Raw genomic sequence first — 12,898 nt, forward strand, 5'->3', positions numbered from 1 at the left:
ATATTTGAAATGATGCAAACTTTCTATAGCAGGATAATGAATTTTTATACAGAGTAGAAACTGTATGCTATATTAGTAATGGGGATGGAAAAAATCATAACAAATAATTTTTTCTTGACATCGACATAATTTCAGTGGTACATATTTTTTAGGTCAATGACCACTGGATGATGACATCCATAATAAATTTGAAATAAAAGGCAGTAGAGCCTACTGTGCCAGGGAGTTCCTTTGGAGAGAGAAAATACTGTAACATTTTGCTTTTAGATTTTTATTTTTTAATGTAGACAAAAGGTTCTTAAATGTAGCTGTAAAGTAAGTGTCTTAGAAAGTTGACTCTTAGTCAGATTTTGACATCTGTTAACTGGTTTTATAGAACAGTTTTTAAAGCTGGCTTCAGAGATCATTATGTAACTATACACAAGAACCAATAATGTCAGCATGCCATAACAACAAGTCACTGTGGTTCGATTTCAAATACTGCTGTGCATTTAATAGCTTCCTGAATGCATTGTGTTTTTGTCCCAACAATATGATTGCATTTTGGGGCACAAATTAGCAGATTAGTATTGATAACTCTTGTGTTCGATTACAAAAATTGTGTATCTTGCTCTACATTTTCAAGTAGAATTTTTCTTTTCCCTGGAAAGCTGTCACATTCTTAGAACAAATAATGAGAAAATGGTTTTATTGTAGGGTCCAATTCTCATGATATTTGGTTTATCATTATGTTTTTTTCTGTTTCCCTGAGTCTTGAATGTCAGCCTGTATTCTCAAATGAAAGGATTTCTGATTGGAGATTTCCAAACCAAATATAAAAAACAACCATTGAAATTAAGTAAAAATAAATATGTTTGGTATTTCAAAATTTATTTTGATCTTATCTTTATTTATTTTTCTTATGAAGAGTAAGTAGCAAGGAATAGTATTTTTTTTTCTTGCCAGTAAGGATGCATTCCATTGTGATATGAAATGATGTATTTCACTCCAAAAGGTAGCTCCAGACATAAAACTAATTATCTTCTCTTTTTTTATGGATCTAGTATCCTAGCTTTATAGAAGATGTTCATCAAACTTTGGTTATGATTTGTGTTCACCAAACCCCAGACTCACACATACAGAAAGTAGTTGATAAGTCACATTATGCAATAGGAATGTAAAATTCAATTTTATCCATGTAAAAAGCCCTCAAGCAATATTTGCTGGGTGAGAAAAATACAGACAGCAATTTCTGTTTGGGTGGTGCAACTGAATATCATATTACATTCTAATCTGCTACACACATTACAAATCCAGCCATAAGAACACACACTTAAGATTCTCCAAAGTTAACCTCTGAAGGGAACATTGAGGCCAAATACTCCTTAGATTTTCATTTCACTACATTAGCAAAAATGTCCTAGGGGAATGGAAAGGCCCTAGCTCATTTTGTATTTTCAATTGTCATACATAAACACATAAAATTGAATATGGACGATTTGATCCACGGTGCATATGGATAACAAATAAATATGAAAGCTTTAATTCATCCAGGTCCCGTTCACTTTTTAAATGTCTTCTCTATTACACTGGTAGGTGATTTTACCTTCTCTTAACCATGCAAAAGCTATACTGTTTCAAAACTGCAGATTAGTGATGGTGGCAGCTTATTTCTTTTGGTTATCTACAGCACCATCTCAGTGTCTTGAGGCATAAAAGAATATTATCTGTGTGACAGTTATGGCTGGAGCCATCTATACTGTTCATGGTATCAGCACTCCAAGTGCTCTGAATAGAAATCATTCAGTTTAAGATATTTTCTATAGTTTCATTAAAACTTAAAATCCCAAAGTGCTGCAAGTTATAGCAAAGGTTATACAAAATTTTAGTGAGTCTCTTACATGGAAAAGCATAGAAATGGTTGTTTTTTGTTTTGTTTTGTTCTTTTTTTTTTTTTTTTTAATCTTTTGAGGTAGATTTGTTCATCTTTGCAGAAGCATTGGCCATAGTAAAACAACCTATAAATCGGCTTTTCTTCTTAATTTTCATCCTAAGTAACGTGTCACTCTGATTGTGTGGGATCATCAGGAGTGTCTTCAATTACTGCATACAGCCTCTGATCATAATACCTTCCTTCGTTCTGAATCTGGGGGAGGATGTGGAGAAAAGAGGCAGAGTGAGTGGTGGGAGAGTAAATGCACAGCTAGTTCTGTATTACAAATGTCAGGTTACAGAGAAAGTGTATATATTCACATCAGATAATTTTGAAGCGGGAGTTGTGATTGCAATAATGGCTCATTCATATCTGCATTTCATTTAAATGCACTGTTTTGACTCACTGAACATTTGTCAAAGACAGTACAGCTAAACTTTCTCACATGACCACTGAGGTAATGACAGCATTACATTACCAGGAAACTGCATGCCTTGCTGATACTTCCATTTTCCACAGCAGCTTATGAAATAATCAAAATGTGTGCATGAAATGGCGGCCTGCTTTGAATTTATTTTAATACAGATGGGCTTATGCTGAGAGAAGAAAAGTCTTGGACCCCCGACACAAGAGACAATGACTTTGCACAAAGCTGAATTTTACTAGCAAAGAAGACGGATATATGAGTATTAGACTTTTCATAGCTATAGGAAGGATAATCTTTCAATCAGATTAATGAGAAAATATATTGCACGGGCCCTACAGCACTTTTTGCTTTCCAGGCTAATGCGTGATTTAAATCCCCAAAGTACATTTTCAGCATTACAATATCCTTTGATAATAATGTCGCTGGCACAAAGACAGATAAAAATAAAACAGTCCCCCTTGATTTCCCATTTTAGATTTGAAGTATATGTTCTGTTCTTTGCTGGCAATGAAGTGAATTCTATTGAGAAGAGTCACATTTAATAAGACAAAGAGAATTTTCTAATTATGCTACCTGTCAAGATGGAAATCTATGGGATTGCAACTGCAATTGAAGAAACAGAGGAAGCAATTGCATATAGTCCCGTTTACTTTGGTGTATGATTACTATTTGCACGTAGATATTGCTAAATGTAAATCAAGCAAACACACAGAAGCATGCTTTGAGGTAAACACCAAAAGGCAGGTTTCAGAATGGATCCTACCATTTCCATTTCAATTTCAGTAACCAATTTTCTGAGATTCTCTAATTCATTTATTGCAAACAACATAAACCACTGGAAATGTTTAACAAATGAAAAAAATTGTATGCTGTGTTACATAACCAGCTAATGTGGAAAATTGTAAAGCCAAACATACTAATGTTATAAATATATATATATGTATGTGTGTGTGTGTATATATATATGCACACACACAAACATATATATATACATACACATACATAATTATGCATAATAAATATCTACCAGAGGTAGATGGCTTTCAGGAAAAATATATACTAGGAAATATAGATACAATGACTCTAGATACATATATACATTCTGTTATTTTTACCTAATTTGTATTACAACTGTGCTGACATCAAAGAAAATCTCACTACTATTCAAATGCCTTACTGGAAGTTATCACATGCCATTCTGTATGAACCTCTGGGGAACAGTTCCCCGTGCCCCATCAAACATTACTCTTTTTTTTCAGCATTGCAATTGTTGAAACACTATGGCACATTAGACAAGGAAAATAAATATTGTGCTTTCAATGATTTCCTCTTATGCTATGTATACACAAAGCCACTCACAATCAATAATTATAAATACTGGCATCTGCTAAAAAATAAATCTACTAGTTCTCAGATGATGATAATTGTGATGAACAGGAATTTACCAATATCCCATTTTCAGAGATGCATGAAAAGAATAAAAATAGTTAATCAAAACATAACAGCAGCAAACTAATAATTAGAAATTTAGCTTTAACAACTAACCTCTAATCTCCAATTGGTTAAATGATAGATGCCATTAAGTTCTACAAATACACTGACAAAGTATTCAAATGTTCTCAGCTTCACATAAATTTCAAATAGATGTTTCTAATCATCTAAGCCAAATTTTTTGTTTTTCAATCCATTTTGTGACCATACAGAGAAAACAGGGTATTCTCAAAGCATTAAAGCATTAATTCAAAAATTAAAACCCTGAATATGATTTCTAAAATAACCTATTTGATACCTTTGAAGGTGATCCAACAATTATTATGGCATCATTGCCATATTTTTTTTTTACAATAAGAAAGCCATTGGGATTAAGATAGGACCCCCAAAAATGCTTTATGGATTATTAAAGTTTTGAATACATAAAGTCAAGAATGCTCCACTCCATATCTATTATTTCACAGTCTAACACCCATACGTTATAGGCTAACTTGTGTCCCTCTCGAAAATGCATATGTTGAAGCATATTAAAATATGACTGTATTTGTATATAAGATATTTAAAGAGGCAATAAAACTAGATCACTAGAGTGAGTCCTACTCCAATATGATTGCTGTCCTTATAAGAAAAAGAGATCGGGAGGAAGAAATATATACAAGGGAAGAGCAGATGAAGACACAGGGAGGAAATGACCACCTATAATCCAAGTAAAAAGGCCTCAGAAGAAACCAGTCCTGCTGTGATCTTGGATGTCTAGCCTCAAGGATGGTGAGAAAATAAATTTCCATTGTTTAAGCCGTTCAATCTGTAGTATTTTGTTATGGAAGCCCTGGAAAACTAATTTACAACATAGAAACATGAAACCTGGAGAAACAGAAGTTTCAGATCTCTTTTTAAATGTTAATGCATCTATGAGTTTTTAAATAATGGGTTAATAATAAAATTTCATATCAGGCTAACATGGCCTGATTGTAATTTCTGTCTTTCAGTTCATGAGAATCAGATCCTCAGCAGTTCATGGAATCAAGTATACACAAACTGAGTCAGATTAGGAAGTTATATGTATGTATGGCCCAAATCCTGCAGGTATTTTTGTACCCACTGATTTATATATTACTCAGATCATGTCATTTACCATGTGATTAACTGGATAATAATAAATATTCATTTCACTTAGTGCTAAACAAATGCAACTGTGTCTACATATGTGTAATGACAGAGTTTTGGGAGGTTAATATAATTTTGTTCAACTTGACTTTGATATCTAACACAACTTAAAAAAGTAGCTTGAACTAAGAGTATGCCGCAATCTGAGTTGTTGAATAATAATTAACACTAAAAGTAACAATTGCTATCGTATATGAAGCACTGAACTATGCATAAATACATATTACTTCATGTAATTTTCACAGCCTATGATCTAGATATATTTTAATCTACATTTAAAGAAAAAAATGAGACTTTGTGAAATGTATTCACTTGTCTAAAATATATAACCTGGATTCAAGTCTGAGGTAGTATGGTACAGAGCTGGGCTTTGAAACAGTTTTTTACTGATAAAATTAAAATGATGGGTCATCATTCCTTTCATCATTCATATTGAACAAATTTTGAAAGAATTCTCTTCCTCCTAAATTTGTTAACTAATTAAGAAGGTTAAAATGGTAGATAAGCAAAAGAGCAATGTCGTACCAAATCCACTTCAGGTTTTCAAAACTTGAAGAAGATAGGTAGCAACTATTCAACCAGAGATAAGAAAATCATTTACTGTATATTTTATTGACGAGTGGTTTAGAAAGATGAACTGTATTATGGAAGGTGGAAAGTAAAAATACTTTCTCAGATTCCCTTTACATTGTTTTCCAGTTTAAAAAAAAAATGTGTATTTATGTTTGCCTTCAGGAAGAGAGAAGTGGGGAGATGTGGCCTATTTAAAAGTTTTTTTTGTTGGGATGTCCAGAGGAGGCAAAAGCAACACATTAAGCCAATTTGATGGAGCCTAATGAAAACAAAAAGTAGCAGCACATAGGAAGGAAACCTTGACCTAAGAAATAAAAATAGTGATTATTCATGGAAAATTTTCTCATAGGACGTAAGTATATGCTGGATGGACAGGTGAATAAATTATGCGGCTTCCTTGAGAGATTTGAAATCTATTCCTTGGATAATTTATATTTTCACTTAGAAATAACTGCTTTAACCTTGTGTACCATAAGTTCTTCACCTGCAAAATGTGGTATATGACATAATTATGAAAAGTATTTGAAGACGTTAAAAGACACACTATTGTTGGTACTGCAAATAAAAGTATGATAATTTTACATTACAGAATTGAGACTTTTCAGGATGTTAAGAATATGTTTAGGAGTTCCCATGGTGGCTCAGAGGGTTATGGACACAACATAGTCTCAGTGAGGATGCAGGTTTGATCCCTGGCCTTGTTCAGTGGGTTAAAGATCTTGCATTGTCACAAGATCTGGCATAGGTCACAGATGTGGCTCAGATTCTGTGTTTCTGTGGTTGTGGCATAGGCCTGCAGCTGCAGCTCTGATTTTATTCCTAGCCTGGGAATATCCGTATGCCACAAGTATGGCCATAAAAATAAAAAAAAAAAATTAAAAAGAATGTGACTCAAAATTGATTTTGTCTTATCTATAAAGAAAATTCCTTGTTAATTCTTAACATTTAAACTTCTGGGGGGAAAAGGGAAAATTTTCTTTTCAAAATCAACTTTTTTTTAGCAACTAAAAATAAAGAATTAATTTGCAAATTTTGATAAAAATATCTGCTTCCACGCATGAAGAATATTTTTGTGTGATTTGATCTCCCTTTGCTAACTGGGGGGGGGGAGTTGAGGTAAACTTCACTTAATGTTCATTTTCTGACTAAAAGCAATTTCCTAAGCAGGGACAGAGAGAGTGGAACAAAACAGAATTTGAAGTCTCACTGAGTTAATGAAGCAAAGCTTAGTATTTGGGGAGGCAGAGTTCTCTAGAATTTATAGAGCAGCGAGCAAAGAAAAGAGTTTTGTTGTATTTTTGTCTGAAATCCATCTGTCCTCTATGGAGTGGTTTTCAATGAGGTAAGCAAAGGACCAATTATAGGGAACTATAGGGAAAAAACAATTAGTAGGAATCTATAAGCATAATAATTCCTGGGCGCAGAGAGATCTGGGAATAATTCTAGTTTTCCCACAAGCCAAAGTGAAGAGAAACTGCCATATATATATATATATATATATATATGGCTTTCTGTAGAGACTAAAAAAGGTCAGGCTATAGGAGTTGAGTGAAACTAGCTGTAGACTAAAGGCTATCTAGATTCGCCTTATAAAAGCTTAATATAAGCCTGAAGAAACTCGGGTTGTTTTGCAAGGAGTTTGGGTTGGGGATCCAGCGTTGCGGTGAGCTGTGGTATAGGTCACAGATGCAGCTTGGATCTCACATTGCTGTGGCTGTGGTGTAGGCTGGCTGCAGCTCCGATTCAGCCCTTAGCCTGCGAATTTCCATATGCCACAAGTGTGGCCCTAAAAAGAAAAAAAAAAGTTTATAGAGGAAAAGAAGAATAAATAACACATGGGGCAAATCAGAAAACAGATTTATTTCACAAACCTAAATAAATGGAAAGACATTCTGTGTTCATGGATTAGAAAAACTTAACATTGTTAACATGGCAATACTACTCAAAGTGATCTATAGATTCAATGCAACCACCTATCAAAATTCAAATGACCTTTTTGGTGGGGGGATAGAAATGGAAAAACTTATCCTCAAATTTATATGAAATTGAAAGGGTTCCCAAATAGCCAAAACAGTGGAGAAAAAGGATAAAATTGGAGGACTCATATGCTCCACTTTCAAAACTTACTAAGTGATATAAGTCAGAAAAAGAAAGACAAATACCCTATGACATTACTTATATGTGGAATCTAAAATTTGGCACAGGTGAATCTATCTACAGAACAGAAGCAGACTCACTGATGGAGAGAAGACTTGTGGTTGCTGAGGGGGAGGGAGTTGGATGGAATGGAGTTTGGGGTGAACAGATGCAAACTATTACCTTTAGAATGGATAAGCAATGAGGTCCTACTGTACAGCACAGGGAGCTATATCTAATCACTTGTGATAGAACATGCAGGAATATAATGTGAGAAGAAGAGTATGTATACATGTATGACTGGGTCACTTTTCTATACAGCAGAAACTGCCAGAATATTATAAATCAACTATAATAAAATTTTAAAAACTTATTACAAAACTGCAGTAATCAAAAATATGGATAAATATATGAATCAATGGAAGAAACATGATTCCAGAAATAAAACCACACATATATGGTCAATTGATTTTCAACAAGCGTGTCAAGACTATTCAGTTGGGAAAAGAATAGTCTCTTCGACAAATGGTGTGGGGCAACTGGATATCCACATGCAAGAATAAATAAAGTTGGCCCTCTAGCTCTCACCAAATATAAAAATTAGCTCAAAATGGTTCAACACGAGTTCCCATTGTGGCACAGCAGAAACAAACCCGGCTACTATCCATGAGGATACAGGTTCGATCCCTGGCCTTCCTCAGTGGGTCAAGGATCCAGCATCACCGTGAGCTGTGGTGCAGGTCACAGACACAGCTTGGATCCCGTGTTGCTGTAGCTGTGGCATAGGCTGGCAGCTATAGCTATGATTTGACCCCTAGCCTGGACTTCCACATGCCACACCTGCCCCAACAAAAAGCCAAACAAAAAAAGTTTCAACAAACTACATAAAATCATAAAACTCTTAGAAGACAGAGTTCCCATTGTGGCTCAGTGGGTTAAGAACCCAACTAGCATCCATGAGGATGTGGGTTTTATCCCTGGCCTCACTCAGTGGGTTTAGGTTCCAGCCTTGCCACAAGCTGCAGCATAGATTGCAGATTCACCTTGGATCTGGCATTGTCGTGGCTGTGGTGTAGGCCAGCAATTACAGCTCCAATTCAACCCTAGCCCAGGAACTTCCATATATGACAGGTTCAGCCTAAAAAAGAAAAAAAATAAATAAAATAAAATAAATAAAAATCTTAGAAGAAAACAGGTAAATCTCAAGAACCTCAGATTTGGAAAGGATTTTTAGATGTGAAATCAAAAACATGAATAAAAAAAGGAAAAAGAGATAATTTGGATTTCATCAAAATTAAAAACTCTGTGCATGAAAGAACATATAAAGAAAGCAGAAAACAAACAAAAACAAAAAACAAAAAAAACAAAAACAAAAACCTAGAGAATGGCAGAAAATATTTGTAAATCATATATTTGATAAGAGTCCAGTATCCAGAATATACAAAGAATTCTAACAATTCAAAAACAAACACAACTTTTAAAAAACGGCAGGTTTTAGTAAACATTTCTCCAAAGAAGATATACAAAGGGCCAAAAAGCACATAAAAGATTCTCAACATCATTAGCCATTACGGAAATTCAAATAAAACCCTAATAAGATAACAGTTTACCTATTAGGGTAGCTATTTTTTAGAGAGGGGCAGGGGAAAAAGTGTTGGCAAAGATGTGGAGAAACTGGAACCCCTGTCTATTGCTGGCTGATTAGAAGGTAAAATGGTTCGGTGACTGTAAAAACTGGTGTCTCTCAAAAAGTTGGGTATAGAATAACCGTATGAGTCTACAGCAATTCCACTCCTAGGTACAGACATACTTCAAAGGCTAGAAACTAGGTACTAAAACAAGTATGAGAAGATATATATTTGTAGCAGCACTATTCATGATAGTTATAGGGTAAAACCAGCTCAAATGGCAATGAATGTATGAATAAATAAACCAATTGCAGTATATGCATTCTACAAAACAGATGATGTAAAGATCATTATGCCATGTAAAAGTAGACAAACACAAAAGGCACACAGTGTGTACTTCCATTTATTTCAACTATTCAAAATAGGTAAATCCATAGAAACATAACATAGATTGGTGGTCGACCAGGGCTGAGGAGATGAGTGACAGGATGAGAAGCAATTGCTTGATGGGTATGAAATTTTTTTTTTGAAGTGATTAAAGTGCTAGATAAAGGTAGTGACTGTATAACACTATAAATTACTCATTTCCTCCGAACTATTCACTTCAAAATAATTAATTTTATGTTACGTGAAAAATATATTACTAAATTAAAAAAAAAAGCAGCAAGAAGTAGCTTTGAAAAACAAAATTGCATTCATGATTACATTAAAATAAATAATCTAAACCAATAAAATAGTAGATGTTGTTAGAATAGATTAAAAAAAAGGCAAAATCCCACAGTATATAGTCGATAAAAAAATTTACTTTAGATACACAGACATGAACAGGTTGAAAATAAAGTAGTCAATGTAAACAAAAATCTTAACATTAAATAGCTTTATTAATATCAGGTAAAGTAGACTTCAGAACAAGAAATATTACTAAGGGTAAAAAGGGTCATTTCAAAATGGTAAAGGATCCATTCACCAAAATGATGCAGTGATCCTAAATGTGTATGCATCTAATTACAGAGTTTCACAAAATTGGAAGCAAACATTAAATAGAAAAATATGTAATTACAGTTTTCAGTACCTCTCTCTTTCAATATTGTTAGGAAAGGTAGATAGAAAATACTAAGAAGAGGGAAAACTGAAAAAACTTTATCGACCCACTTTCTTAATCATTAAACAGAGGTCAACTTGCTGAAAATGATGGAATACACATTCTTTTTAGCTCAAATAAAACATCCCTTAGCATAGATCACATTCTCGGCAATGAATCCAGCCTCAGTCAATTTAATATGAATGAAAACATATGGAATTGTTATCTGACCACTATGGAATTAAACTAAAAATCAGTCACAAAGATATTAGCAAAAGTCTCCAAATACTTTGAAATTAAACAAATAAATTTTAAATAACTAATAGGACCAAGAAAAATTTAAAAGGGCATTGGAAAACATTTTTTACTCATTGAAAACTAAAACATGACATATCCAAATTTGTAGAAGGGAAAGCACTGTGTAGAGGAAATTTTATAGCCTTAAGTGCTTGTATTTCCAAAGAAGAAAGGTCTAAGATCAATAATCTGAGCTTCCTCCTTAAAAAATATAGAAAAATACAGAGAAGTTAAACCTAAAATAAGTACAAAGGAATAAGAAATACAAGCTAGAAGTATATACAATAGAGGCAAATCAATCAAATTCGAAGATGGTTATTTGAGAAGATTAACAAAAAATTAAGCCTATATGAATCTGAAAAAGAATGGATATGTCTATATGTATAACTAAATCATTTTTTTACAGAAGAAAACATCACAACATTGTAAATCAATTATACTCCAATAAAACTTTAAAACATGAAAAAAAGGAAAAAAATTTAAGCCTATCTTTAGACTAATTAAAAAAAATTAGAGAACATGCAAATTACCAATATCAAACATAGAATAAGGGACATGAGTGCAGATCATATTATCATTAGAAAGATCATAAAAGAATGTTTTGAACATCTTGTAATCAGTAAATTTGACAACTTATATGTAAAGGACTTTTTTTCCAAAACCCGAAATTATCAAAATTACTCAAATTTTTAAAAACAAAAAGCAGTAAGATCTAAATAACTAAATAGCATTAAAACTATTCACAAAATTACAAATAATATATTTGATAGTTAACTTGAAAAAATAGAAAAAATATAAATTTAAATGAAAATAAATTCTCAAAATATTTAATACTCAATGCTCAAAGGTATAACAGGTTAAGTTCTCAATAACTGATAACAGTAAAAGTTAGCACAATAGCTTTGACAAGCAATTTATCCACTGAGTTTAATAAGAGCCTTAAAAATGCACACTCTGGGGAGTTCTTGTCATGGTGTCAGTGGTTAACAGGTCCGACTAGAAACCATGAGGTTGTGGGTTCGATCCCTGGCCTTGCTCAGTGGGTTACGGATCCAGCATTGCCGTGAGCTGTGGTGTAGCTTGCAGACATGGCTCGGATCCCGCATTGCTGTGGCTCTGGTGTAGGCTGGTGGCTACAGCTCTGATTCGCCCCTAGCCTGGGAACCTCAATATGCCGCAGGAGTGGCCCAATATGCCGCAGGAGTGGCCCAAGAAATGGCAAAAAGACCAAAAAAAAAAAAAAAAAAGCACACTTTGAAATGTATTTTATATCAATATAAAAAGATAATAATAAATAACACAATGGTATTTTTTTACATTTTGGGGGAAAAGTGTATCTGACTAGACTGGAAAATCTTATTCTAACTCAATGACTAAAACCAGCATGCCAAGCTCTCAACTGAGTCCTTCTCAATTTACAAAAGTGTACATTAACTCTTGGCCTTTGTAATAAACCTTGTACCCTTGTATATCAAGATGGTACATTTATCCTTCACAAAATCGTACAGTTAAGAAAGGGAATTTTTTTTCCCCTTCACAGAAAACATAAAAATGTTTTTTATTCTCCAAAATTTTTTTTGGTTAGGGGAACTACTTTTATGCAGTTCTTGATTGACATTTCTTTTCAGTAGTCTTTCCTTATAAGAGGTGAAGGCTTATTTAAGAAAAGATGAGATGACATAAATAGAGCTATTCTAGCTTATTTTTTTCCCATCTCATAATTCCATGACAATTTAGAGAAGAGTCATATTACGTACGGTTCGTACTTTTGCAAAGTTTTGATAATGATGAGGATAATCCTGACGATGATGATTCCCATTTTCTCACTTCCCCTAGCCATCAATACATCCTAAACTATCACAATTTGCAAACTGTGGTCTGATGCTTCAATTGAACTTATTCTTGAAAAATAAAACGTTTTACTTCTGGTTTAACTCTGACATACAAATAATTTAGAAATAATGACTCTGTCCTCAGAACAAGAAAAAAACTGAACTAATGGAAGATACAACCTTTTTTTTAGCATCCATCATAAAACTGAGGTTGCAGGGTAAAACACCTTCTCATCCAGAGATAGGCAAATTCAGAATCATAGCCAAGATATGCTTACCTAGAGCAAAAACCACCTATTAGAAACTTAAACTACTAGGAGCACTCTAAATGGTAATTTCGAAGAATGGCTAGAA

General features: G+C 33.6%; 1 long non-coding RNA gene across 1 annotated transcript in view; it reads right to left on the reverse strand.

Moving 5' to 3' along the window:
• The window catches only part of LOC102160555, a 102,616-nt gene continuing 90,603 nt past the window's right edge, over positions 886-12,898 (reverse strand). The window contains exon 3 of the long non-coding RNA XR_302933.3: positions 886-2,125. This is a non-coding gene — a long non-coding RNA (uncharacterized LOC102160555). The remainder of the gene's footprint in view (positions 2,126-12,898) is intronic.

The sequence above is a fragment of the Sus scrofa genome, chromosome 4 (genome assembly GCF_000003025.6).
Source record: "Sus scrofa isolate TJ Tabasco breed Duroc chromosome 4, Sscrofa11.1, whole genome shotgun sequence".
Taxonomy (NCBI): Eukaryota; Metazoa; Chordata; class Mammalia; order Artiodactyla; family Suidae; genus Sus; species Sus scrofa.